Consider the following 25,485-nt stretch of genomic DNA (forward strand, 5'->3'; position numbering starts at 1 on the left):
AGTGTTAACTGGAACAATATACTAGCAACTTATCACCAAATTAATTCTAAAAGTAAAAACGAGCATCTTTAAAGTTCTTTGGAAGGGTTAAAATTCTTATGCTGGTGTGCCGTGTATTGCTGAGGACATATGGAAATATCTTTCAAGTTGCAGTGCAATATTTTTTTCCAGGGCACAAGCTCATTAACAAGTTGTAAAGATAACTTTGTGCTGCATAAGCAAAACCATGGGTTCTCACAGAAAAAAAGACATTGATGAGGAAAGGCAAAGTCAAAATGTTCACTAGCTAATTCAAAAAGTTTACCTATATGTTGCACTGCTGTTTTCAGTGTTGCATCTTTAAATTGAAGTTGGGTTACCTTCTTTTAACAGATATTGCCTTGTCTCTGGCATATGCCAGATCAGAAATGCTGCAACAACCACAACTATAGGTGCAGTTTCTTTTTTGTCCTTTATGGTTTTGAGAAATGCAATAAACTAGAAAAGGGGTAAAAGGGAATACATAAGAAACTAATGAAAACACTGATCAGGGCAGGGGAAAGAACAGAGAAACAAGAAATCACATCACTTGCACAATTTTGGAACCTTCATTTCAGTTGTTTTGTCCAGTTGCCAATACTGACCAAGTGAAAGCATGAACAGACTGAAATTACAGAGATTCTGGTTGGAAGAGACTTCTGGATGTAATCTAGTCCAAGCTCCTGCAGAAGCAGGACTATCCCCCAAACTAGGTCAGGCCAGCTAGGATTGACAAGAACAAGGAACAACAGGTAATAACGTTTGTGGCCTTCTTCCAAGTCAGATCTGCACATTGTGATCATTGGTCATGCTCTTTCATCATGATTATTTTCCAAAATTACAGAATATTTCTTATTTTAGTGTTGCAATAAGTTCCAAGTAAAATAGATGTACCAAGCGGTCATGAATACCTGCTTCTACCTTTGTACCTCCTGAGGGACTAAAGTGAAGGACACTTGCCAGGATTAAAGTCACAGTTCCCACTTTTAGATGGCAGAGGTCTAAACATATGCAGCGAATTTTCTTCTTACAGTATATAGGGTCCTTAAATCTATAAAGCTCATCTCTTCCTTCCACTTCTTCACAGACTACTTCCTTCAACTCCTGTGAAGGACAAAACTAGCACCAATTTAAAGGACCTTTTAAAACTTGGATTAAATGCATGAAACTGAAAAGAACTGAAAAGAAAAAACATACACGGGAATACCATTGATAGGCCATCCGATGTGAAGCCTAGAAGGCTGAATATAACTCCTAGGTTTCATTTGTAATCTTAGTGCCCTTGAACTAGCATCTCTTTCCTTTGTGCTTCCTGAAATACTCAAAAGAACAGGGTTAAAGAGGAAATACAGCTGAAAACAGAGATGGTAAATCAGAAAGGCAAGACAGAAAGCATTATAGATATTAGCATATTTCTTTTTTAAAGTGCACATGAAAACACTTATGATGAATAATGGGAAGGCATTTCTGCTTAGCTATTGTACTCAAGAAATGGCTGTTTTCTAGAGAGTAGTGTGTATGTATATCTTTGAACTTGAAGTGATTGTTTTTGCTACATGTACCTGAAGGGACGGGAGATAATTTTGTACTTGTACTGCAGTAGCACTACCGGTCAAATGGAGGATTTAACCTCCACTTTGGTACATTACTAAAAAGATATGGCAAGACATTGTAGCTGACTCTAAATAAACGTTTTCAAAACAAATGTTAACTTTTTCCTCTATATAGTTATCTCAATATCAATTGTCCTGTGAACAGTAATTGTGTTAAATTTGATGATTTTATTAAACCACTGAAGTGTAAAGTAGGGAGATTTTGACTGGAAAAAAACTCAACACAGCATTAACATTAAGGTTTCTGTCAGTGGTTCCACAACAGGTAACAGAAAGCATGGACTTACTTACTGTTAACTAAAGGCTAAGGAACAGCCTTTCCTTCTTGACAATGCTCCTTTTATTGCAATTTTTTTTTTTTTTGTTAATTTAAAAAATTTAGGCTCACCCCAGCAAGCAAAATTCACCTCACCTTATGTTTCTTAAATAAAGTCTGCAATTACTCCATTTAAGAGGAAGCATTCATTATATCTAGCAAATTAAGAGAGGAGCCTGTACAAATCTTAACAAAGCTCTCCCTCAGTCACTCTTCTGAAGTTGCTAGATATGGCATAACTTACAACATAAAAATCAACATGGGCTCGACACACAGAATCAACGCAAAAACTCCCACACGTGCTGCAGCAATTGTCAGCACAGGTTCTCACTAATTAATTGTCAGCCTGCAGGAAACTAAGTGAACTGTGGAAGGTACGACCATCTTCGACAGCCCCTGCTTTTTTGGCTGTGACATCTGCGCAGAGTGTCTTTATCCTTCTACGTTATGCCTTCTGTAGAGTTTGATCTTTTACATTATAAACAGTACAAATAATCATTGCTTTGTAACCCTGTCAAAGGTAACTGTCAATCCTTGGTTAATCCACTTTCATGAGCGCTCTCAGCTGTGGCTTAAGTATCTGAATATCCTATATATCTAAAATAACTAGGTAAGTCAGTAGGTAAATTCAGATTTATCTAATTAAATAACCAAACATTAGAAACTGTCAGCATGACTCAATCCTCCCGAGTATTTTGCCTGATAATGCAATAGGAGCTTAAACGATTTAAATCTTTACATATACACTGTACTACCTCAGGCAACTTATGTTCTTTTCTCCTCAGTCCTACAGCACCTCTAAAACTACCCCATTATTTCAGACTTACCATATTTCTATATTGCTAACATAAGTGCTAACTATAGCTACACAATCTCTCTTCTGTATATACACACCATTCAGGTTAAAATTCCTATGGCAAACCCATATATACCAGGCATATCACCTTTCCATTTGTTAGAAATTCAGAGTTTTCAAATTGAGCCTGAACTGCATTGTCCTTTACCAAAACCGTGCTATAACAAAACCTATGATTCCTTCATTATCAAAATAGGAAGTATTTCATTATCATCAAAACCAGCGGTTATTAAGTCGCTTATCCCCTAAATAAGGAACAGATAGGCTTAACGAGTGTTTCTACATTTTCATGTTCTCATTTATAATTTTTTACCATCCCTTTTAACAGGCCACTAACACAACTTTGGTACCCAGCACATTAAGACCATTATTCTTATTGTCCTCTACTCCATAAAAGTCACAAACATCTCACCAGTATTTGCAGTTTCTTTTAGCAGTTGCCTGATTTTCACAATTGCTGCCTTATAGACATTACTACTGATAGTTTTTCTTGACACAAAGGAGAACTAAAAAGTGTATGGTTTTTAAGACAGTCACAAACTGCACCAATAAAGTACAAATATTGTATGAAGGTAACTGGCAGTGTGAGGATTGGGAAGTTAGAGAGTATGGCATGTTGTCACCTATTACGAAGGCATGCAACTGAATTAAATTGTTTTCAGTTTGGAGAAAGAAAAAACATACTGGAAATAACAAAATCTAAGAAAATAGTGGTTCTATAACTTTTTCCTTCTGTTAAAACATCCTCTTTGGCTGGTTCTGCATTATCGATGGCTTGCGTTTTGTGGTTCTTCTGTCTCTTTTTGAGAGTTGCAGCGCACATGTAACCATCAGTCCATTCTCTAATAGTCTGCAGTTTGTAAGAGAAAAACATATCTAGCTTAACTCCCAAGCCTGGTATGATTTGCTTGCTCATTCAATAGCGACCCAGTTGCACTAAAACTCTCTCATTTCACCTACAAAGTTTTAAGAAGAATCAAATGTGTCTGGTTTTAAGAACTGATGCACCAAACACTAAACAGAAGACAGACGTGTTTCTGATGGATGTTGTCAGGGAAACCATTTGCCTTGTCACTCCACATCCAAAGTGACCTTCTTTGTTTAAACCAGGCTCTAACCATGACGGAGAAAGTCACAGCACTTGCAGGAGGTGCAAAGGAGGAGAAGCATGCAAGTAGAATTACAAACCAATTTGTCACTGAGCTGCAGGTATATCTCTGTGCTCGCTAGTACGACTAAAAGTTAAGTGCCTTCTCTCTTGCTTTCTGATTCCTGTTTTCTATGAAAGAAACAAAGAAAATATTGAACAAATGTTTTTCCCCTCTTCTTGTATTAACTGAGGCAAGCTTACAGGAATTGTAATTTAATGTCTCTTTCCACTGCATTTTCTCTTAGAGACAAAGAAAAAAAAATTAATTGAAGTGTTCTCTTACCTATGTTTTCAGAAAAGATCAGTAATTGCTTTTTAGACTAGCGGTACCAAAGACACATAGATAACCTTTTTCTCCATTCTTTGGATTTTCTCTGCTTGTCTGTTTAGACGTCTACAGTAAATGAATGAAGAATACCACCACAGTGTAATAGAAAACAGGGCTGGAAAGAACCTGAAGAGGTTACCAGTCCCAGTCCACCAGTGCAAATACTGGATGCATTATGCTTTAACCATCCTGACAGATATTTGTCTAACCTCTTCTTAATCTCGAGTAACAGGAATTTGACATCATCCCTCAACTATCTAAATTTCAGGATTTAATTATGCTATCATTAGAGAGTTTTTTCCTAGTATTTAAGCTAAATTTCCCTTGCTGCAGTTTAAGCCCATTGCAAGGATATTAACACTGCATGTTAAACGTGAGGTAGAGCTGCAGGTTTAAGCCCTAACCCTCCATCCGTTCGTATCTAAACGGAACTGAGTATCATGAGCCCTTGCCTAGGCCCTGAGACCAATCAGCCCCCGTGAGTCAAAGGGAGCCTACAATATGTAATGGCATGTACTTAACCGAGCTACCTTCAGGATACGCTATCTCAGGTCATTAAACACTTCTTCTGAGTTTTCCCAGGTTACCACTGCTGCACCCATACAGTAATGGGGCACCCAAGAGTAGACTCTTGGGCAATATTAGCTTACCATTTCAGGACTCAAGAACTTCTAAACAAGTAAAACCCATAATACCTAAATGTAATACCTAAAAAGCAGATGTTATTACTAGTAGATAGCAAAGCAGCCTATCAACAGCTATGTAAAAATACAAGAAGAATTTGCACTTTACTGATTTCTTCCTAAAGCGTAGAAGTTACATCAAATGCAATATGAAAAACAAGTTAATACCATGTAATCCTTGAATTCTTTCTCCTTCTCCTCTTCTTTCTTTGATCACTCTGAAAATCTGCTCATTTCTCACATCCCCACCCCTCCATTCCTGGTTGCATATAACCAACCTCTTCAAATCAGCAAGTGCTGCATTAAAGCCCTCAGAGCAGCACACGAGGCAGAGTGCCTTGCAGAGAAGCACTATCAGCATTTATCCTAAACTTTTTAATTACAGTGCAAATATCCACTTCAAGTTGTTATATGTCTTTCCTAGGTGAATACGAAGGACTTGAGCACAAAAATAAAATAAAAAAATTCACACACACCAACCACGCTTGTGCCTAGGGCTTTGACCCTTACACTAGGCACATGACATACACAAACTCAGCTTTGTCCTTTCCTCAGAACTTTATATCTTCCACAATTTTGGAAACTTACTACTGCTTTCATTTTCTCCTTCTCTACACTGAAAGAAGTAGATTGATAACAGCACACGATACAGTTTCACTCAGATTTGCCAGTTCAGGCCACATGAGTTTCGGGACACCTCCGGAGGCACTCAGAGAGCTGTGCTGCTGCAAGAGCATGCGACAGAAAGCCCCTCTTGCACCACGAGCCACTGAGCGTGCACATACCTACTATAAAGCACTGGAAATAATGCAAATACAGAAACTGCCCTGCAGCCAAACAAGTTGGATAACTCTGACTAGTGCTGACTAGGCATTTTTCCTTAAAACACAAAACACTTATCAAGGGTGAAAACGTTTGTTCAAACCATTGTCCTGCTTTGCAATAATGTGAATGCTACACAGTGAAACAGGAGAGCAACCAGAAACATATTTGCTTGTGCCAAATTTAAAACAAAGAAAAAACAAATTGGAAAACAGCACGATGACAAAAATAAGAGCTTTTATATAACTCATATTGGGAAGCGTCATCTTCTTTTACATCAGTCCTAACTCATGAGCACAATTTGAAGGCAAAGGAAAATGTCATCTGTAACACAGGCATTTATACAAGCAGTTGGTTGAATCACTTTCTTCGGAAAGCAAGCATTTTAGGGAGCAAGGAAATCTTGATTCAGACTTCATTAATGTCTACACAGCATAATGCAGAGAGACCTCAGAGCACCCTGCCCCAGGTCGGAATAGACACAAGCCCTCTTTCCTCAAGCTCCTACCCAAAGGTCAGACAACACAGCTGTTAGGCCCTTGTAATAGGCAGGCTCGGTACTGCAGAACAGGCTTACATATAATACAGCGCGGAAACACAAAACACATAATGTCATAATAGATCCAATACTACTACTTTCCACATGACTACTGGACCATTTATACTGCAGCCTTTGTGAAAGCAGACCCTATCTGACCAGTAAGCAGGAGACATCACGACTCCTTCCTTGCTAGATATGACTACCTCTGCTTGAACAATATGGAATATATTTTCTACTAGCAATAAGAAGTATCAGAAACTCAGTGACCTTGTTAAAATGAAACATTTGTTCATAAAGGAAAAAAAAAAAAAGATGAAAAGCACTCCATCTCACTTTCCTGAAGAAATTTCAAGGAATATAAGGGAAAATATTTCTAAATTGGAGAAGGTAAAAAAAATTTTTGCTAGGAAATTAGTCAAATAAGTTTCACATGAATTCAGTATATTAAGTTCCTCCCTCAGGAAAGATCCTTTTGCTACTTGACTTTTGGTGAGTCCTAGTTCTTAAGCATTTGCTTGTAATTCCCCCCTCCCCGCCCTCGACAAGCACCTGTTTTTAAATAATGCTCATGCTAATTTAAGGTGATGAATTTGGGGTCTTTTCTGCAGAATATGAAATTACTTTAGAAAGGAAAGTAATAGGGGATCAGCCCACAAAGTTAACTCCTTTAAAAACAACATCAGTCCACATCTGCCTTTCAGATGATCAATTAGTTACACACTTGTGGTTTTTATGGTGACCAGTTTCACACTGTGTCACTTACCCTGGACTTCACTAAACAATTAACGCTCACTCTAATACTAAGAAAAAGCTCACGCATATCTCGTAACTGGTTTTGCCTTCCTTCAAGTATAAAGCCAAATGAGGAACAACTGGGAGAGAGAGAAGACATGACCTAGAATTACATAAGGGTGCATATCTAAGGGTTTTGCCTCCTTATTACCACCATTTTGTTAATAACTCCAGTTACTTACAGGATTTTTTCCAGTCGAACCTGGTGGGTCTTCTAAAAGGTATCAGCACTAACACTTTCAGATGTCTACTTCTCTGCCTCCCCTAGCCCAAAGTTACAGAACAGATGGTGAAAAGTAGCTGGCACAACATAACAATCTCCAAGCGCGCTGATAATTTTGGCACCAAGCCACATAGCACAAGTAGATAATTAGCATGAACAACAGTGCCCAAATATGAAAACAGAGATTGCTTGGAGGAAGGGGTACTGAAGGGTTCATTGTGCTTCATCTTTTGCATTTCCATAGCTTGCTAAAGCTCAGACTTGCCTATAAGCAGATTTACTTCTCTTGATTGTTACTTTATTCCTTCTTTCAGCTAGGCTACTTCTCTGAGCTCCTGATAACTTTTATTGTGTCTGTGTGTAAGCCATGAGATATGAATTCTATTCTGACATTCATATTGGAAGTCATGAGCTGATTTGCCTTTAGGACACCAACTTACTGAAAAAATAGAGGAAATAAAAATTGCAAGAACTGGTCCCAACATCTTAATCCTGGGTGCAACAGTAACACTGTAGAAGTTCAATTTAACCTTAATTGAATACCACACAGTCCAGGAAGAGATAACAGCAGGAATCTGAATGGGCATATTTCATTTATTCATTCTAGTAAGATCAGCAAAGAACCAAAACATTTTACGGAAATATCCTTTATTAAAGCCAGTGAGTGGGAAAGGAATACAGAGGAGGTCTGTTTTTTAGCATATTTTTCTTCAGTCTTTTAGTTAAACAAATACAAAAACCACTATTCTGAAAAAATGCCGTTGTGTGCTTGCCCAACCTTATCTGTTTCCCTTGGTATCTGTTGCTGGGCGTCGGCAAAGACAGGATACTGGACTAAAATGGACCGCTGGCTTGGCTATTCTTATCATAAAAGCTTCGATGTCACCTAACTGAGCAGAAACGGGGCAGCTGAAAGCCCAGAGAGGAACTAAGTCTGGGGTGGAAGCCTCCAGGGAAAAATAAACCTCTTAGTTCGCCAAAAGCAAATTTGAACCTTCGTGTTCAGTCGCATGACAAAGGGCGGGCAGCACCAGTAAAAGGCTCCCCACACACCAGGCTATACAGAGGACATGCCAGGTCACGTGAGACATGGGGCAGCAGAGGTGGACCCAGCCAGGCCAGAGACCACATCTTCCAGTGGGGCTCTGCTGGGAAACGCAACCTTGGCTGTGGCACAAGTGCAGAGATCTGCCAACCGGGTGCAAGCCAAAGCGCCAAAGAAACTCATAGCTCCATGCTACAGGCGTTTATCATGTTGGTGTTATGGCTGCAAGCAGGAAACAAGGGCCAAAAGCATTATTGTTGGGACAAGGGTTTGAAATGTAACAGCTCTGAGCAGGTGCCTCCTAACTACTTTTGTATCACCCCTGGATGCAAGCAATTCAGTTTTACCGCTACTGCAAGCGAAAGGAGTTTAGCCTTTGTGAAAACAATGTAGCAAACAGGTGTGCCAGGAAGAGGAGGAGACAATTACACTGAAGAATGATCTTGTCAAGTAAAGAGGAAGAGGAAAAAATTACAGAGGAAGTACAGCAACAGCAAGAAAGCTGTATCTTTTTACCCTCATCCTTGGTTTCCTCTCTCTCACTTACCACAGTGGAGCTTGCAGCAGTACCAGTTTTTATCAGGCACGCTCTCAAAAGCGTTGCGGCTTGCTGCAGAGCCCTGTTTAGCGCAGGCCATATGGAGGGCTTCAATTACCTCAAAGTGATTCTGGAAGACTTCCCGGAGCACGCACCCTGCCCCTTCAGCATCGCGCTCTGCGGCGCAAGGGAAAGGAGGAGTCCAGTGATGAATTGCGACCGCTGGGCTTACAAAGTCAGGCTGTTACCATATTAGGACAGCAGTATATATAGATATATTAGAATCTCATGCATGCATACTGTGGTGTAAGTCACCACCACCGCACTTTTAACAAGTACAGTGTAGGGCTGAAGGAGGGTAGATTTACATAACAAAAAGGGCAACGGCATAGAAGGGAGCAGTAATTTCCTCAAAAGGCAAATAGTCCTGCTTAGCTGTTTTCCTCTAGTTTAATATTGTTATAGGAAATGGTAATATTGCTGAGACTACAGGATGCTGGCACATATGTTACATGCTTTAACATTAAATATCATCTTTGCCTAGTATTTGCTGATATATTTGTCTCTCAGAGAGATTTCTTATGCAAAGTGTCAAACAAAATATGAAGACTCTGTCTGCAAGTTTTGCATGGCAAACAATTGCTCCAAATCTCTGTAACATTCCCTGCAATATAGGTTTCTACCTATGCAGCCCAAACCATATGCTTTGCTGTGCAGCTTATGCACTTTGCTACAAGAAGCAGCCTCTACAAGATTTCTGCAAATACTTCCACCCTAGCTGGAGCACAGCATTTACCGTTAAGATTTTACTTTCCATTTTTAGTCAGTGGAGCTGAACTGACTTTGGAAATCTTGACAGTGAGCTAGCCCAGGCTTACTATACAGCATTAGCACTTTCATCTGTTAGGAGCTGTGACACATTTACATGCTAGAAGAAAAGCATATAATCTAGACAACTGGAACCACTATACACAAAAAGCCTATCTCCTAGTCCTCTCTCAGGATGCAGATCCAGCTCCCAGTTGTTTGAAAATCTTGTTAACTTAAACAGGAGCTGGAACATGTTCCTAGAGAAAATACAAGCCATGATGCCAATTAGTTACACTTATGCTATATTTGATAGCTTTAGAAAGCCAACAACTGATATAGACAGGAGGAGAGAATGGAAAGCACCACATCCCTGACCTCGTATGAAAAGTAATGGACATAATACTGCATTAAAGCTTCCCACAAACCACTCCCTATCTTCTAAATGATAGGAGAGTTCATCTCCTTATACTTTCTCCAACAGACTTGAGTGACAAAGACTTATTAAAATGGATTAAAATTTCTATTTCCACGACTTATCAAACATTCATAGCTAAATGAAAATAGACCTCTAAATCTTTTACTTCTTTCACACCACAATAGATGAAGAATTTTAAGGAATAATATATTCAAGACCAATTAAAGTAAACCTCAGACCCTTTTTACTTCTACAGAAGTATCTTTGTCAAAAGTATGAGTTCCTGTGTATCTACCTAATCTGGTAATTATTGTTCCTCAGGGACACATTTCCTCTGTTAGCCTCTCTTCCTTAATTTCAAACTTTTGACAAATAAGTTCTCCTGCCTTTCAGTAGCTGACATATTTTACCATCAGCATTAATTCTAACTGAAATTTAAAAAAATTCATTGGTGAAGTTTATTATATGAGATATCTTATGTGTCACAGCACTATGCTACAATACCTCAGTCTAGGAGAATTAAAGCCTCTCTTCTCCTATGACAGCACTGTAAGAGCTTCAGAGATAAGAAAGCAACCACGTATCTTTCAAATGTTGTCAGATTACCCCGGGCTGCTTTTTTTTTTTTTTTTTTTGGGGGGGGGGGGGGGGGCGCCACGGGCACGAAAACTAAAAACAAAGCTAAATTAAAAACTTAAGCCTATTCTGGTATTACACATTAATGCTAATAATAGACTGACTCATTCTACTGGAAAACTGAATAAGTAGACAAAATATGTAAGTTCCTCTCTCAGTTGAAAATACTAATATCTTTCCATGACTAAAACACATCACCCAATATTTAGTCCAATTCCCTTGGGATTCGAACATCAGCCAATTCAGATTTTGTACTTCACGTAAGACAGTGCTAAACTTATAGCATTTCTGTTCCTCCCCCCCACCACACGAGGTAAACAGAGGGAATCATACATTAATTTAGCTACAGAATTATAGAGAATTATTATATTAAATATTTTGTATATTTATAATATACAGGCACATTTAATTCTTTCCTTGACCCATGACTCCTCAGTAGATTTTTGAGGACACATCTATGAAAGACTGGAGTACTGAAGTTATCACAAATCCTCTCCCATTGACATTGCTAGGTTCTGTAGCAAACTTTTAGACCACAAAACTTATTAAAAACACAGTAGTAATTTTAGTAAATTTAGCAGTAAAATTACTTCTTTAGCTTATGCAGTAATACAACAATTCATTAAAGTAACATGACTTTCAAGTGGCCTAAAGACAGAGTGAGAAGCAGAGATGCAGAAGTAAAAATGTACTGTATGTGTATGGCTCGTGCTCTGGGTGGTCAGAGACTAAAGAATCAAAATCAGTGTAAAATCAATATATTTTTCAAAATGTAGTATATCCAGGCATATCCAACACATATGAGTCTCTCTGAACGTGTATATGATTGCCTTCTGAACGCATTCTGCCACTGCAGCAATTCCTTAGAATAAATAATATCAATGAAATAGTAAAATGTATCTTGCTTGCAGCTTACCAAAAACAAAGGAACATATTCTAAAAATTAACAGTAGATTTATTCACTGATGGTAGTGGGAAAATATAAAAAAAAAAAAAAAGTCAGACAGTTCTTCCTCTTTGGTCTTCCTATTGAATTATCTGCCCCCCCTCCCCCCCATTTTTTAAGCCAGTATAAGGTTCAAAAAGCACATGCTAGACTGCCTTCTTGAGCCCCTCTGTCAAAACCCTCCTGGCTGTCAAAGCTGCTCCCTAAACACTTGCAACAATTCTCTTTCAAGCAAGCTGGCAAAAAGATTAGCTAACACCACACCCAAGCATCAACCCCAATATTCTTCCGCATGATCCTCTTGGATCAGCACCAAACCATTTCTACCAATGATCTGGAAGAAAATACAAAAGTTACTGTGAATGAAGTTTGTAGCTGACAATTTTTGTGAAAGCAGTAAATAATGACAAGAGACAAAAAAACAGTCTAGTCTACGTGACAAGGACAGTCCGTTCGGACACTGTATGCGATCATGAAGCCTCTCAGTTTTTTAAGGGATATTTATAGATATTAGTGCTCAATACGATTATTAGTGAAATTAAGGTTATAACTGTAAAACTAATATAAACCAGAGAACAGTGAAATTGATAAGTCTTTTTTCTTCTTTTTCATTCTATTGGTAAGCATTATCTGAGTCGGTATCCATTTCTGTTGTCACGGTAAAAAATAAATTGGGAATTAAAACTAATGAAGTTGCTAGCACACCAGAGAAAAGACCAGTCAAACACTGGTCAGATACAGAAAAGGATTTGTGTATTTAAACAACAACATCTTCCCTAGTAGATCCAGAAGACATATTTTATGTGGTACACGGGTACCTCAGGACATATCCCAAACCAGTCAGAGAGGAACAGAAAGGCACCCAAGGTCATCCTACCCCTGTCTAGGGCAAACTCACAGGGAAACTTCGCCCAAAGATGCAATATACAGTACAGGCATTAGAGGAGCAGAGGAGAAGGAGAAACATGTTCTCCAATCTTTGTTCTCACAACTATTTCTGTATTTTATTCAAATGACTGTTGAAGCTTTAAAAAAAATTCAGTTCATCATCAGATAAAACAGATGATGGCTTAACTTGACTTTGTCCCTTTCTGGTTATTTCTTGAAAGAAAAACAGCTACTTTTTATGCAAAGCCCTAATCGTCTCTGCCCATGCTGATGCTTTAAGAAAATATACAGCATCAGGCTCCTCTAAAGACACAAGAGGAACACCTAGTTCTTGAATCCTGCTCAAGCTCCAGAATGATGCAAGCGCCAAGCTGATTAGCTCCATCATGGCTATGGTCAATTCTGGATATGGCAGAGTTGCCTGGCTGGATGCGTTTTGGAAGCATGCAGAAAAATGAAAATAAGACATACATGTGGACTGTATGCATTCCGATACTCAGAGCTGAGGGTGTTTTTTTTTGAGTACATAGTTTTGAACTTAGATGTCTAGATTCATTAAGATCTAAAGGTCAGCTTGAGTAACTGGTTTTCATCTCCAGTAGAAGAACAAGCTAGTTTATAAATAAGGAATGGAAAAAACAGACAGGACACCACATACGTCCTCTAAAGTTGACAGTAAGCTACCTGTAACTACTAACCAACAATTCTTTCAAAGCAGGTTGCACCCCTAGCCTGCTAGAATAATTTAATTTGGACCACGTTCCCTTATTTTGCTTATGAGAATGTCATGTGCAACTGTGTTAAAAGCTTTACTTAAGTCAAGATTTATCACATCTACTTCTACCCCCTGTCCATAGCTCAGTTACCCTGTCAAAACAATCTAATATCCCCTTCTGAAATGATTTACTCTTGATAAATCCATGTTGGCTGTTCCCCATCTCATTATCCTTTGGGACTTTCCTTTCTCCTCGCTCCTCTCCTATCTTCTCAAAAAGAGAGGATTTTTTCTATGTTAAAGTAGCTGAGAATTTCCCTTTCTAAGGAAATCCCTTTCCACCAAAAACATCAGTTTGCAAGAACTCCTGCCCCTCACCACCTGTCTGAACCTGTCTTCAATCTATCTTTAGGAAATAATTTATTGTCAAAAGATGACACAGCTCTTCTCTTGCCTTAACCAACCAAGAGCCCAGTGCTAATGAGTGGCACCAATGGGATGCAGTCACCACATCTGGGAAATGCAAGTTCACAACTCCGTTTGCCTTATTCATACCAAAACCTGGCATTTGTGTGCTTCCTCCTGTCAGCTTGCATCCTCAATCATTAGGTTATGAGATACACTAAAACACTTATTCCCACATCATCTCTCATTTCCTCTCTCCCTATGCTCTTCCCTCTTCCCCTTAGTCTCCCTTCTCCCTTTGAAAAGGGCTGAAAAGCCTCTAGCGAACATTCACGATAAAGGTTCTAAAGACAAGAAATTCACTTCTCACACTGCACAAATTTTAAATACGGTATTAACAGGGTGTTACTCTCAGAAAGATCAATTTTCTTTAAGGGTAGAGGAAGTTGACTTTCTTACGAGAGAGATAAAAATCAGGGTGAGAATGCTATTCAAATGTCTATCTTCAGTGACACCAAGTTAAAGGCAAGTCATTTGCCTTCCAGTCCAGTTTTCTAATCTATTTACATCATTTCTTTGCTTCATGGCTTTGTAACTATTGGAAACTTTTCTAACAATCAAATTATTCCTGCTGAAGCTTCATAAAAATGCCTGAATAGCAAAAATTTTTACTTAAAATACAGCATCACCACATTTTATTTCTTCCAAAACAGTTTACAGAAGATCTATTGTATACCCTAGACTTTCGCAAGACTCCATATAATATAGGTTCTCATAATTATCACATTTTATGGAAACATTTAACATCATCTCAAATATTTGTCAACTTTAAAATCTAGTTCTGGACCCACCCAGCACCCTTCTATTCTGCCCCATTCAATTATTTTGCCGTCTCCCTCACCTATGCGGCTTAAAAAACACTCCTAAACCTTATTTTTCAATACTTGTATTGTAGCTTAATAGGGATAATGTAATAGCTATTTTATGTGGCTATAAAGAAAAGAAATCCTCTTCCCTCAGGGGAAAACACTGCATCAATTATGAACCACAACAACAGCTAAAGGACTCTTAATTAATAGTAATGAACCTGCCCAAAACACATGTCTAATTTTTCAGGATCAAAAAGTACTTAAAACTGGTTACCTGCAAGATATAGATGCTTTTGTTACAGTTACTTAATATGCAAACATTACCTATCTGGTAAATAAAATAAAGGTTGAAGTCAGCAGTATTTTGTATGCCTGTATTTGAAATACAGTTTGAGTAATTTCTGTGTACCTTATGTGGAAAAATGCCAATGCACTATTTTACTTTTAGATGTGCAGTTTTCCCCATTGTTTTGAATGTTTAAACAATTCCAGATTTTAGCTCAGCTAATAATAACATATAAGCTGATAATGGTCCACAAAAGTGAACATGCTAACTTAGAGAAAGTTTTTTTTCCTCTCCTTAAGGACGGGAAGTGGAATCTCCTGCCTGAAACATGTGCATAAGAAATTTAACATCTGGATAGCAGTGCCAAAAGAAATACAACAAGTAACTTTCAAATCTAGCTTTCAAACCTTCTCTTTGTCACATACCAGAAATATTTTATTATTAATATTACATCAATAGATAACTTCCATAGCTTATGGTAAATTTCACTCCATTCGAAGTATTTCTGATCTTCAAAAGTACTCAAAAGAAAAAACAAAAACAGAAAACCCCAGTGACACTTTAATTTATCTCAAGAGTCACAGAAAAGTCAAACTTGTTATCGATAACGTTTCCACACAGCTGCTGGTGCATTTTCCGGAGCTGACAACTTTAAAGGCAGTGAGAAAGGCAGAAGAGAGCGGATGGACCAGGAGGACACATGCTGATAACTGATGACTCGCTGCAGTGATCTATTGAATGATCTCTTGTCTATTTTCAACCAAGATCTCGGTGGTGTTGTACCATTTCTCATTTAAGACTGCCTGCCTATTCCATTTGCACTCAGTATTTTGTAATGAATTGCTTTTTTTGTTAGCAACCAACATCTCACAGCCAGGCCTGGGAAGAATTGCCACAACATGATACAAACATTTTGCTGAATAGATTTTTTTTCCAAACTACTTGGCATGATATCTGGTAGTTAAAGTGCTATTATTTAAAAGGAGTTACAGTTAGTAAAACTGTTTTTGTGTAACTGTATGCCAATAAGACTTTTTTTTTATTTTCATAACAGTGCTTTTTTGGCAAATATGACACATACAGTATTTATTCTGTAAGTCTCTCTGATGCACACACCCACCTTCTGAATTGCGGAAAAACATATTTGCTTAATGGATCAGGCATCTACCAAGCAGAAGCAGTCCAGCTGCTTTCCGGCTAAATTCTCCCCACACCATCTGGTTGGCATCTATCCCAGCGTTAGCATGCCAATAAACACTCCTGGACAATAAAATATCGTAGCATACTATCATTTGGAAACCCTAAGAAATAAGATTTTCAGGTGCAGAACACTGCTTATGAAGCCAGCCTGACTGCAGAAGGCACCGGTGGTTCACAGGACCTGTTTACTAGCCAATTCACAGAACATCTCTTACTTTAACCTGTTCCAATGAATCAAGAGACAGAGATAAAAGAAAATACTTGTTGGGAAAAATACTTGCTGGAAAGAAAACATGCAAATAGCCACCTTTACTTGTTCCATGGATGTTATTCAGCTACTTAAAGCTGGTTCAGGTCACTTTCTATTGCTCATCCTCTTACACCTTCAGGCTTTAGATCCACTGCAAACTTTCAGTACTGCCATTCTCCATTACCTAAAGTCATCAAGACATTAAAGACAAAGGGTCGAAACTACGAGCTCGGCATCTTCATCTCCGGATGTCTGAAGAGCTTTAAAACAATCATATCTCACATATGTTTAAACCAAAAAAATAATATCGTTTATCTGGTGGACAGACATATGTGATTTGTACCCCTGGTACAAAGACTGGTACAGCAAACCCAGCCCCAGTTGATGGAACATGAACAAAGTTGATGGAACATGAAATTGAAAGTCAATATTGACTAGAAAAATCCGTAGCCAGAACCATTCCAATCTGAAGGACATGCAGCCTGTTTCTGTAGAATTTGTTCACAGTACAAATTCAAGGAAACAAAGCTCATCACCTATTGCTATTTAATAAAAACAAATAAAAGCACTTCAGAATAAAACCAGACAAAAGTTCAAAGTTCCAAAAATTACTTTTGACAAATGATTCATTTAAAATTTCCCGACTACATAGATTTGTGTGACCTTTAAACAGACTAACAACTCTTTCATTTGATGTCAAAGTTTCTTCATAATTTTGATTCATTTATAAGCACTGAATTAGGTGCACCAGTAACTTTAAGATACACAAACTTAGTCAGAAGAGTTTATATCTTGATTATCAAGGTGTCATTTTGAAACTAAGCAGTTTATTTGCTCCAGGGGACACCTTAAAAAAAATTTTTTTTTTTTTTAAGAACAAAACAGTAAATTAGTAAAAAGACAAATGATAAATATTCATGAAAACAAGCAGCATTCTCTAGGTTGAGTCCAGATTTTGAAAGTGTTTGGAAACTAGATTGATTACCATATGAAAATCATCCCCACTTGAAAAAAGATCTTTCAACTCAGGCATAAGTATTTGGCACAGTTCCTCAGGCAGAATCTGTACAGCCTCCAGATGAAATTTCTGAGAATGAAGACACGCAGATAATGTAATCACCCACAAAAACACAAAGGTGAAAGTGTCCTTTTTAAAGTTGTTTTCCAAGGTTATTGACAGTGGTCCAAAAAGTGAAAAAGCAGCAGGAAAACAAACCAAAAAACATTGGAAGAGCAAAAACATAAGAACTTTGTAATATCACACAGAAAGTCAATGCATCTTACAATAGCAGCATTTTGCAAGAAAACAGCATGATCAGTAAATGCTGTAGACTGAAAAAAAGCTGCAAAGGGCACACGGAGTGATTAGAGAAAAGGCTGCCATCTGTGCCTCAGGAATTCAAGAAATCTTTTGGCTTATTTGTCACTGCTCTAACAGACAGTGACAATGCCAACAAAAGCTATAAAGGGGGCAGTTGTTTTTTGTTTTTTGTTTTTTTTTAAAAGCTTCAAGGATTTTGTATCTTTTATTTCTAAGGATTTGAGTGCATAACACTTCAGAACAACGTGAGAAGTACTTCCTGACGGTGTTCTCTATCAGATCCCATGAAACTGCCTCGAGTTATCTGATGAGGACAAACGGGAAGGTTTCCTTCCACAGGGCAAGCACCCACACACGCTCTCTTTATCAGCTCACAACCTGCTTGCTGTGAGTACAAAGGCAGGCACTCAGGGGGCATGGTGACAGGAAACATGGCTGCGGAACAGGACAACCAAGCAACAGGGTAAAGAGCAGCTACTTGCACAGTATTCTCTTCACAGCTCTATATACCCTTAAACAATAAAAATATGCTTGTTCCCCACTAAAAATTAAACTCCTCTCTAGAGACTAGGGGAAAAAAAACAAAACAAAAAACACACCTACGTTTAGTTTCATCACCATCCTAGTTTTGTCTACCAACACATGTTCCATTAAAACAAAGCAGTGACACCAGTAAGCAACTTGCTGTTTGATTAGAAGCTACAGCAGCAAAACTACAGAACATACTGTTGTGTTGCAAGTCCCACATATTGGTGCTTTGTTTTCATAGGAAGGCCATTTTAATAGGTTTCCTGAAGAAGTTTAGCTTTGTTGCCTGTATAAGAGTACCATTTGGTGAAAGCCCTTTAACAGAAACAGGAAATGGTGTAAATTATTACATGGACCCTCTATATGAGGCCAAACAAGAAAGCTAATGCTGATGATTGTGATGATAGGAAGAAACTAGAGGAATAAAAACGCACATGTCCTAGTTAGAGTCACAGCTAACAAGCCACAGCTTTCCAAGCAATGAGGAAAATATCCATGTACCAAGGGGTACCAAGGCCAGAATAAAAATTAGTGGCAAACTGTGTAATCCCTTATCAAATGGGTAGCAATGTATCAAGCCTTTCGGATAAGGAAGTCAAAGTTCGTGGCTCTGACTGAAGGGTCAGCATCACTATGCAATATTTGGGCAATTGCATCTCACGTCTGTCTGCCATGGCACCTGACCTGACTAAATGAAAACACAAGGGACATTTCTGGAATTGAGCAGAGTTCAGTGCAAGGGGTGAAAAATTCCTGGATCATGGAAGAAAGGTACCTTGGCTGAAGAACCTAGATCCTATATCATGAGCATACAAACCAACCATCAGTTACATTGCTCAATCCCACCTCCATTTTGTATGCTCATGAGTCACTGAGTGGAGAGTGGATATCCAGCTCATAGTGAATCAGTAAGTGTGCAGTGCCAGCACAGCAAAAAGGGAGGCCAGTTACTCCTCTGAAATGCGTGCATAATTACTCTAGAGCAACTGCTGCAACACATCCCAAAAAGCTTGTCAGGAGTGGTGAGCATGATATACTGAAACAGCTTTGAATACTGTTCTCTTGAATATCTTGGTGATCCAGAGTCAGAAATTAAGCAACTCCAACGCAGCCTTCAGCCTCAAAGACAAAACAGGAATGAACTGTATGATACGGCAACATGTCACCGCTTTTTTCAGTACAGCTCACAAAAAAAATCTCAGTTAAAATTATGACCAGTTGTCAGGTGAAGTGTCAGATGAAGCATCCTAACACTGCGGTTGGAACTATTCAATGAGTTATTGCAAGGCCTAATTGCTAGTCAACTTTAACAAATAAATGGTTGAGGCACTAGACCTCCCCCTTCCCATAACAAGGGTATTAAATGTTTTGAGTTGTTTATTGCTCTGTTACATTTGCTTTTAGTATTTGCTGATCTCAGTCTGATCACATCACTGCCAAGATATGCTTTTATTTATATTCTGCAGAAAGAGCCAACAATAAAAGCCTTTCATGGCTACGTACTAGATATGTTTAGGTCTTGAATATTGCATCTGAGAGTAAAGGTCATGTCTAGAACCATCCTTGACAGGAAAGCCAGATGTCCAAGTAGGACTAAAGTAATTTGGAGTGCAGATAAGGTTAGTCATATCTTTGAGTGATGTGCCATTTTGTTTCAACTTGTTATCAGAAGGCCAGTGGGATGTCATAAAATATCTCAAATGCGGCAACATAGATGCCGCAGACTAAGTAAGAGTCAGGGCCTGGATTACTCTTCATTCATTACTAACTGGTTAATCATAACTGCATATAGTCACCTTGACCTAACTGGTTTGTAGGAACTACAATACAGATGTGAACAACAATGCTGCAAAAATTAAGTTTCGCCTGTTGAAGCTGTTAGGCAAATACCATCCCAAAAACTCCTCTTTGAATTTATATTTCCACTAGCTGGAAGCCATTCAGAATAAAGAGGAACATCATAATTTGCCCTTGCTAATTGTTCAGTAGAAAATATTATCAAATCATTTAACATGTTTGACAACATATGTTTTATTCTATATTTTTCCCAAATCAAGTTTCGGTTGTTACAAGTTCAGATTTTTCAACTGTCTTTATAGGCCTTCACTAATCCGGTGAAAATTCTGTACCACACATGTTAAAAATAAAAATCCTATTGACAAGGTGCTTTGATCTAGACTTTCAAAAATACATTAACTTTATCAAGTTCATCTCAAAAGACTCTACATAAAGGCAGAGAAATCCTCAGATCACTACGGCATCACCATCATGTTTATCATATTCTATTTATTCCATTAGTTCTGGATAAACCACTGTCCTCTTTGAAAGTATTTGTGAACAATTCAGTTCACTAACCTAATACTTGAAAAATATCAGCCATTAAATCTGAAGTTTCTTAAACTCTTTATTATAATTTTCAAGTTATGCACTTTTGGCACTTCTGATTGTTAATATTCATTTGTTGATGTGTTTTAGAAACTAGATTAGCCACAAATTTTTCTACAGTAATTGACCATTCCTGAGAATCTTGCTGTGCTTTCATTTCTACTACAACCTTACATTAGAGATTTTCACTTTTCTTTGCTATTTTTAGAGAGTCTCAGACAAGTAGTCTTTGTTGCAACCGATTAACGTTACAGAACCTCAATTTCAACAAGACTTAGGCACCAATTAGCTCATGTCAACGTCTCTTAAAAGTTACAAAAACAGAAGGTTGTTTTAGAGAAGTTCACTGACTGTCGGACTCCGCTGAGCCTTTATTGCTCACTAGCACATAAAAAGTTTTTCTCTCCCTTACTACAGGAGACCAGAACACCTCCACAGTTGCATTCAGCCAGGCCTGTTCTTCCTCTGCCCATACCCTACGCACCCAAGAAGTACTTACCTTTGCTAGGACAGCACTGTGCTCTCCCAAAGCCATATGGCACTATCTTAAACACAACGATGGGCCAAAAAGGTTGTGCCACTTTCATACAGAAACTTGCTTGCAGCATGGAAAACAGATATAGCAAGGGCAGGTCAAGACCTATGGTCAAACAAAATACCAATACTCACATTTCTAACAACACAGAACTGGATTTCAATGACACTAAAATAGATGAGACAGTACTGGTAATAGGAGCAAAACAAAACAAAAGCATTCATTGCAATCGTAAATAAGCATTAACTGTGGTAGTTGGAGCACACTGGGCTGTTGTATTCAGTCTTGCAATTGCTGGACAAGTGAGGTGTTAATGATCAGTACTGTCCCAAAGGAGGCTGCCCTCAGTGCCATTCGAGTTGTTTAAAGTTGCAGCAGCTACGGAACATTTCAGCAGCAACAGAAAAAGCCAGGTCTTGCACTGATCCTGCCTAGCATGCGCTACTGCCAATTTGGGCTTCAGATGCCTGGTTAGAGTTTTGCCTGCGTGTTTGTTTTGTTTTTTTGCAGTTAACTGTGGCAGTTTACTCTGACAAGTCAGAGCAAAAGTGATATCTTGAACAACCAAATGACAAAAGGCTGCAGTCCGAGCCATGCCTGCTTTCATTAGATGGCTGATACCTAACCAACAACATAAGGCTTGCCAGCAAGCAATGATTTTAGCAAACTTCTTGCTGTAATGGTCCGATTCAATAAACTAGATGAAAGAGGAAAGCTGAAGCCATCTATATATATTAAGCAAGATTTCAAGGAAATTTGAAATGCAACATGAGTTGTTGGGCTGTAATAAATTATATTTTTTGTCGTATCTCCATCAGAAGCTATTATAAAGCAATAATAAAGGTTTCTGTTCTGAGCTGCACTGCCTGAGAGGGAACCAAGGACCCTCTCAGTTTCTTAAGGCAGAACATTACAGCAAAAGTTTACAATTGCAGTTCAAGCAACCTTTTGAGGGATGAAAGCAGTGGTGGAGCCATCAGACATCCAAGTCTCTAACTCCGGTCAAATAACAGTTTCTCTAAGACTATTAATCAGCCAATTATGAAGAGTTAAAGTAATTATTCTCCTTGCAGGGAGAAAGGGCATATGAAAAATAGGTCTAGAAAAATTCTAAGAAAGAAAACAGCAAGGCTATTGAAGGAGTGAATCTAAGCATTCTGCCATTCTTTTCTCTATGAACAAGTAGATTAAGGGTACAATACTAAGCATCACTGCCTCTTGTATGACAGCATCAGATTGGCAGCATGATGAATTATTTGATAGACTTTGGAGCCCTGCATTTTATTCCTGGCTTCACTGCTAGAGCATTCAGTAGTTTAGGCAAAACGTGGTGTGTGTCTCTGCTTCTTCTCCTACTCCTATAAAAAAAGTCTGTTTTATTATGTTGTTGTTGCTCCTGTATTTGTATTTGCAATACAATCTTCAGTTCGAAGACCTCCATTCAAGAGCTACAATATTTATGGCCCATGCAAGAGCTACATATTAAAGCCCATTACAAGTTGTCTTCAGAAATCTCCCTATTGTATTACAGTCAATTCTAAGAGCATTCATTGCTGGCTCCTTTTGACATATCAACGCAGTGCATCAGTTAGAAAAGGAATGAGAGATAATATTTAAATCAACTGATACATCCTGACATGCTCTTTCTAAATCCATTTTTTTTAATCACAGTCTTCCAATAAATGACTAGTTTTCATGGCTAGATGTACAAAGCAACAGACAATTTTTACAGCTGAACTAGTAACCACAACTGTATCTTTGTGGCATTTCATTTTGTTTGGCAGAACGCCTATAAACATTTCTCACACATGGACTTATCCACTCTATGATTTGCTTTGACTTTCAAGTCTGAATAAGCTCCAAAATACAAAGTAACTCTCAAACTTCCTCTTGTTTTCTAAGGAATTGCCTGTGGTATACCCACAATTACGTCCAGGTGAAAATTAATCATCTTTCAGTGAGCCTGCAATGCTTTCTGAATTTTCAGTGAAACCTAACATCATTTGACTCCTTCAGATTTTTTGTGAATATTTCTAGCACATAGCTACAATTATTACCCTCAGCAGTCACACTTCTTAACATTCAGTTCAGCTTGAATGACTATCAATGATAAACAGTCTTAGAAAAAGCCTATTAGGTACATTCCAAATTTACTCTAAAGAGACCTAATAGACATAAGAATTATTGAAGAGGTGGAATACTATTATATATGACTGAAGAAATAAGACTAAAGTTTATATTTTGAGGGCTTGCTGAAAGCCACGCTACCAAATACTCAGTGGCCTATACAAAGAGTTTACACATTTTCCCTAAAGAGCAGAAGCAATTTACCACAAGACTGAGGATGACACCACTAACACAAAATCTTATTTGAGGCTGGAGGAAGAGAGGAAAAAATAAAGATTTTTATAAACACTGCTCTAAGATAAAGGATCAAATTGGTATAGAACCATCTTGTCTACATCACTGCGAAGAAGTCTGCCCTCTGTATGGCTATACAAAGATCATAATTGTGATAAGAACGTAAAAGTCATGTTTGTTTCTTTATCTTCCTAAAAAGCAACATGAAGACAGTCCAACCCTTTGAACCACCATAACTGGTGTTTCAATGCTGCACATGGCTATGCTATTCATCCATTCCTCGTCTTTTGCAAGGGAATCCCCTACTGGCATCAAGTCTATAGTAGCACTACACTGCCTCTGCCAACAGGTAGTACAGCAGGTACTCAAGAAAGTAGATGGAGCTCATGCCTGTTGTCCCCGTATCCTCCAGTGGGCACAATGAATCGTAGACAAAGCACAGCGGAACAATCAGACACTTTCCCAAGTTTTGCATAAACCAAATTGAGCCCAAAGGACCAAGAAAACAAGAAGGTACCTTAAAACTATCTGCCCTGTTCCCCGTGCTGCATGAAGGGTGCATTACTTATACATGAAAAATCAGAGCACATACTTTTGTGACCATTAATTTTTAACATTCTAGCTAAAATTCACAAAGCATACTTAAAGAGCAAAAGAAAAAAGTCAACATGAAGAGTGCTACAGGACAACTTATTATCAACACCATGTTTTGCTATAGAACAGCTTGTGCATATGACAACACTAGAATATAAAGCGAAGGCCTTCTGTACTTTAGCAATAAGACGACAGGACTGGCGATCAGTATAAGAGACTTCACAAAATCTCACTGATCTGCAAATTTTAGGAATTTCCCCATAAAGGATGGATATTTAATATAGGTAGCTAACATGACTATATAAAAGTCATATAGAGTCCATTGTCTCCACAGGAGATACGATTATGAGAACCTAAGGAAAATAAATATTTGTTTCAGTATTAAAATGCAATGTTTCAGAATATTCTAAGTTCTACCTAAAAATAAAAATATGAGGAACATTTGAGATCACACTGAGATGCATTCATCAGACAAAACATAAAGAACATCCTACATTTTTGATTTGTTATACAGCTGCAGCTTTGATACTCTTTAAACCCAGGACCACCTGCCTGTTTTCAGGGACAGATGCAAGGCAATTGCCACCTTGTGACTTCAGAACTAGACTGAACCACCTCACAGAGGTGCCAATCACTTAATTCATGTATTTGGCTCAAGCCAAAAAACAATGTTAAAAACAAAGCAGTAGGAAATGTGATGCAAGAACTACCTTTCTTCGCATTATAGAAAAACACAAACCATTCAAAGCATTCCCAACCACAACATGAACATTAGTCATGAGCCAAACCACAAGCAAGATAAGCTGCTTTTGAAGCCAATAATACCAAAAAGATTTAGGGTTTAATTGATCTTCTTCTGTAACGTCCCTCCCGTCTTAACGCTATAAGTTGTTTTTCTTTTTCAATAATAAAAATTGGTTATCTTAATATTAGGGTTTTAATAAGAGCAATACGGAGCACATGATGGAGGCTGATTGGAAGCAACTTGATTGCCTTATGTGATAAAGCAACTGAACTTGTAGATGAGGAGAGAGCAATGTATATGTTATTTACCTCAAACTTTAGCAATGTTTTCAATGTTGTCTCCTACACCATTCCTGCATGGAAGTTAAGATATTACAGCCTGGATAGGTGGACAACTAGATGGGTAACTACTCAGAGGACTATGGTTAATGGGTTGTACTCCAGCTGGAGGCCAGAAACAAGTGGAGTACTGCAGGGATCTATCCTCAGACCTGTCCTGTTTAAAGTCTCTTACCAATGACCTGGAGGAGGTGATGGAGCACAGGTTCATCAGGTTTGTAGACGACACCATATAGGAGGGTGATCAGGAATGTCAAGGGGCTTGAACACTTGCCCATGAGGAGATACAGAGCTGGGATAGTCAGCCTGGGGAATAGATGGCTTTGGGGCACG

This window comes from Struthio camelus, chromosome Z (assembly GCF_040807025.1).
Source record: "Struthio camelus isolate bStrCam1 chromosome Z, bStrCam1.hap1, whole genome shotgun sequence".
NCBI classification, from domain to species: Eukaryota; Metazoa; Chordata; class Aves; order Struthioniformes; family Struthionidae; genus Struthio; species Struthio camelus.